Source organism: Acyrthosiphon pisum, chromosome A1 (genome assembly GCF_005508785.2).
Source record: "Acyrthosiphon pisum isolate AL4f chromosome A1, pea_aphid_22Mar2018_4r6ur, whole genome shotgun sequence".
Lineage (NCBI taxonomy): Eukaryota > Metazoa > Arthropoda > Insecta > Hemiptera > Aphididae > Acyrthosiphon > Acyrthosiphon pisum.
The window spans coordinates 150,590,997-150,596,347 of NC_042494.1; positions in this window are offsets into that span (position 1 = coordinate 150,590,997).

Sequence of the window (5,351 nt, forward strand, 5' to 3'; positions counted from 1 at the left end):
TATTATTATATTTTATATACTCAATGACTCATTCAAATTCAATGTTTTGTCAACAATTATTTTAACCTACTATTATAGTACTAATGCATAATAGTAAAATAAATCAATTTAATCACAATTATATCTTAAAATATACTATTATAGATATTATATATTGACTGATAGACCGTTTTCGCTCAGAATCGTTTTTCGTTTACATTGATTTTATAACATAGACTGAAAATTTATCACATCCATTACAGTGACTAGATACTCTAGACACCTGTCACCTACCTCTATACAGAGGGCGTTACCCACTTGCCTACTTGGCATTTTTTGGTATGTGAAAACACAGATAATTTTCAAATCATAATTTTCCAAAAAACCCCAAAAATGAATTTCTTCTTCGAGGGTGTTGCCCCGTTCCGAGTTGACTTAACTTACTAACTCCTAACTTATACGAATTTACCACTGCAGTGCAATAGTTCAATCGACGGTAATGTAGCATAATAGGTATTTAAGGGTTGTAATATAAACTGGAAATTTCGATTAGCCATAAATTCGAAATTAAGTTTGTGAGCCAAATTCTGATTCCACCAACATTTTTTTCACCTTAAAAAATGGCCATACAAGACACCCCTTGTCCGGTTAAGTAAAAAAGTTCCCTATATTATTTTCAATCGTGGAGGAAAATCTAAATCGTGGAAGAATGTAATTTATTTTTATTTTTATTTTGTTTCCTAAGTAAACTCTACTAGAGCAACAAGTGACAATTGTTGTAACTAAAACTAGCCTGACCAATATTGTAAGGAAATAAAAGTCAGTTATCTATCTTCAATCTTTCCTTTATCTATGCCGATCGCCAATGTGCTTTGCGTTGAACATATTTTTATCAATGACAAATAGATAGGTATATGTCAGCAACTTTTTTATACTCATCGTGTTCTCCGACCACTCCACACCCCGTCTATTAACTCATAACTGGTTCATCTCTGTATATTGGCTGAGTAATTTAACGGCCGATGAAATGAGGTGAACTACGACTATGGCTAGGTTATAATATAATTATAATATAGTTCAATGATGATCACGTCATGTTAACTATCAAACTGCGATTATACAGTATGACCATTATGATTATTATTAAAAACAAAAATTATTTATTGAAATAGTTATCTTTTTTTCCGTATGTCATCACTATAAATGGGAACCGAAGTGTTTCCACATGACTTAACCCCATGTAGCATTGTTTATTAAGTCCATAATTTGCAAACATTTTTGATTGCTCTCATGTGCCGAAGTTTACTTTCCTCAGTGACGCTGGTATATATAGTCATGTAAGCTACAAACATCATAAAAGCTATCCTTTACAGTAGGCGAAGCCACGTGGGGATAGACGGGACATTCTCCGTCTTATCCCCTCACATAAATTTAATATGTAAAGCCATATTCATGACTAAATAAAAAGGCATGATCACCAAAATGCCAATTTTTCTTATCACTGCGCATTTTTCCGAGACTTGGCATAAACAGTCAAATTCCTACATAATAATTGTAGTGGGAATAACATTTTTTTCCACGATATTAATTTTTCTTTTAAGTCTGGGGAAGTATAAAATATGTGTGCAGTAATTTAGCGAGCATGCCTGTTTATTTATTCATGGCCATATTATTGATTTTCTCCGAAGATCTTTGCGGACTGGCCTAAGCCTGCCGTCCTAGACGTCCTGTACTGTATACCCTTTTCTCAAGCTAGCTTAAGCCCGTGCTTGTCATAGTCTTCAACTGCCTCAGTCAGGCACGTAGCCAGGATTTTATTTTGGGGGGGGGGGGGGGGGTCGAAATAAATGTTAGTACAATTTTTATGCTTAATTGATATAAAAAACATTTTTTTTTTTTATAAACGGTACACAAAAATTTCGGGGGGGTCTGGACCCCATGGACCCCCCCCCCTGGATACGTCCCTGACCTCAGTCACCTGGCGCGCACTCTCTTCGCTCTCCTCGACCATTTTATAGAAGGTCCTGAACGTCTCTTCTGCCTCCTTAAGGACGAGTCCTCTCTCCTGATGGCAAACCGGAAGGTCTTCAAAGATATAAGGCCACACAGAATGTCCGGAATATCGCCGATCACAGGAGGGCGACCCAGCCGTTTTCTGAACTCAGTCCGGTGGCCGTCTCAGTTCTGCGGCATCGGAAGTGTGAAAAAATGAACAATGTCATCTTTGACGGCGGGCACAAGTAATAATTGTTCATTATTGAACTTAACGAATCCTGCAGCAGTTATTAATTTTTCATTATTCAACATAATATTTATTATTTATTTATTTATTGCACATAAGCTACCAGAACATTTTTTTTTTTAAAACAGGTAAATTCATGTTCGCGAGAATCATTATAGTTTTTTTTATAATTTTGTTTTAAATATAGGTAAATGGATGTATTAGCTACAAAATAAATTATTTTGAATCTGTTACAAAATTTTTGCATATTATTATTAATTAGTAATAACAATAAATATGATAAGTATGTTCAATCGGATCAAAATCCGACAATTCTAGAAGGCCTGGGAATTATTCACTTAAAGTCATTTTTTTCAATCTCATACACACTATCAACCTCCCTCCTAAATAGGAGTAGATTAGAGGAAAAGTATTATAATTAAGGTGGCAACTAAAGTATAAAATTTCAGAAAATTTGAAAACTTTCACCAGGGTCCTAGCTAAAGTACAATTATTAATATGTACGCAAATATTATATACGCGCATATTATTAATTTTTAGAAAATAATACGCATATTACTCATTTTTAGAATATAATATGGATATTATAATAATTTATAATACGAATAACGTTCATTATTGTTTGAACGTTCAGCAAGTAATAGATGATATGGAAATTGATATAGCATTTAGAAGATTGCTTTTTCCAACACACTTTGTATTAGTCTCAAATCTTGCAAAACCAGCATTACTTGCTAGTTGGTACAGACTTTTTAAGTAATTATCGAGTAATATTAGACTTTTTTAATAAAGAAATAGTTATCAACAAAAATATAAAAATAAAAACACTTTCACTTTTAAGCCGAAGAGTGATATTTTAAGTGGTTGTACAATAGTTGAATATAGCGTAAAACAAAATAAACAATCGACAAAAACTCACGAAAATAATCAAGGTAAATATCGATAGTAATAGTGAAAATAATTTAAATTTAAATGAGCAAAACGAAGATATGATATTGTTGGAAAAATTAGCTAAACAAATTAATGACTCTGATAAAAAGTTTCCGGCCCTTTTTCATAAAGTAAAAACCAATATGAATAAACTTGAAAAAACAATGTAGAAAGTTGTAACTCTGTATGAAAGAAAATAATATATTGAAAGTGACAAAATAAATGTGCCATATACGCGAATCGTTAAATAAATCAATAACTTCTTTACCTTCTAAGTTCGTTAACCTTGAAAACATACAGTGTTGGGTAAGTTACTTTTAAAAAGTAATTAAGTTACTTTACTCGTTACTAAGAGATAAATGTAATTAAGTTACTTTACTCGTTACTCAAATAAAATTGTAATGAAAATACTTTACTTTTCAGATAGAAAAGCAACTCATTACTTTCTCGTTACAAAAATAATTTTTTTTTTTAATTTCTTGGCAATTATCTTTTGCAGGCAAATTGAACAAGCAAATTCTTTATAAATCCTGTATAGTTAATAGGACCATACAAAATTTAGTCGTCCACACAAGCTATATTCATAGGAAACATATTTAAAGTAATAATGCATTTAATTAACTGTTCTTGTGATTTACGGCGCAATTAAACATTTCAAATATCAAAACCATTGAAAACTGAATTGTGCCGAGTTAAAATTAAATGTATATACATATTAGATTGTTAAACAGAATAATACCCGCATTATACATATATTTTTTTTCAATTCGCAATAAGGTAGGTACTTACAAATTCGAAACTGTAACGCGTTATTCTATAGAAATTACTTTTCAAAAGTAATTTCCATTACATTTTCGTTACTTGGAAATAATTCTAATGAAATTACATAACGCGTTACAATCAAAGTACCGCCGTTACAGTAACGCGTTACTTTCGTTACGTTACTACCCAACACTGAAAACATACCATCGGATGGTAGTTTTAGTATACACACGTTAGTTAAAGTTTTAAATAATGAACAAATAAATGTAAATTTTAAACAAATTACAGACCTGTTATAATTAATAAAATATAAAACTCCAATATGGTTAGAAGCCGAAGATTTAGCGGCTGTCATAAATCACTATAATTTAAATTTGATAGTATAATACAAGAAACACTATCTACCGATAATAATTTCACAGCGTTAGCACTTAGCATAATATTTTATACCCGGGAGAAAATGAGTATCTGTTTTTAGATTCTGAGCGGAGCGATGAATGTATTGATTTTACAGTATGTGTTTTTTTTTTTAATTAATTTTTTTTTATTTGCGTCTGTCGTCACCTTTTAGGACAGTAAAAATGCTTAGATTTTCTTCAACATTATATTTTCTGATAGGAAAATATGAAAATCTAGAATCTAGAAAATGTCCAGTAAAAGCGCTTGGAAAATAAAAAAAAATTAAGGAAAAACGGGTATTTTTACGCAAAATCGGATTTCGAAAAAAATCAATTTTGGTTTTTGGTGTAACTATATAACAAACTAGCTGATACCGTGCACTTCGTTTCCCAGCAACCAATAATTATTATTATAATAGCTTCAAAACCCATGGCAACCATTTAAAAACAAAAATTTCCATCGGAAATCTCAAAATTCCTGTTTGAGCACCTCCCGGGGTTGGTTCTCGCCCTTTTTAAATTAGCCTATCTTCTGCTCAGAGGTATAATCTGTCTATATCTAATATATAAAATTCTCGTGTCACAGTTTTCGTTGCCATACTCCTCCGAAATGGCTTGACAGATTTTGATGAAATGAATTTTTGTGCATATTCAGTAGGTATGAGAATCGGCTAACATCTATTTTTCATACAACTAAGTGATAAGGGTTGTCCAGAAAAAAATAAAAGAAGTGCTCAAACAGGGATTTTGATAATTTACGGTAGAAATAATTGTTTATAAATGGTTGCTATGGTTATCTAATATATAAAAATAAGTCCGGTTTTCCTCCCTGACGCTATAACTCCAGAACGCACCAACCGATTTCCATGGTTTTGCATTCGTTGGAAAGGTCTTGGGCTACGTGAGGTTTATAGCAAAGAAAATTCTTGAAAATTCAGGAAAAATTCAACAGAAAAGTGTTGAAATCGTTTTTCACATACAGCGCCATCTATTATACATCTATTATATCTTTTATATATTATTTTTATGTACTTCAAACC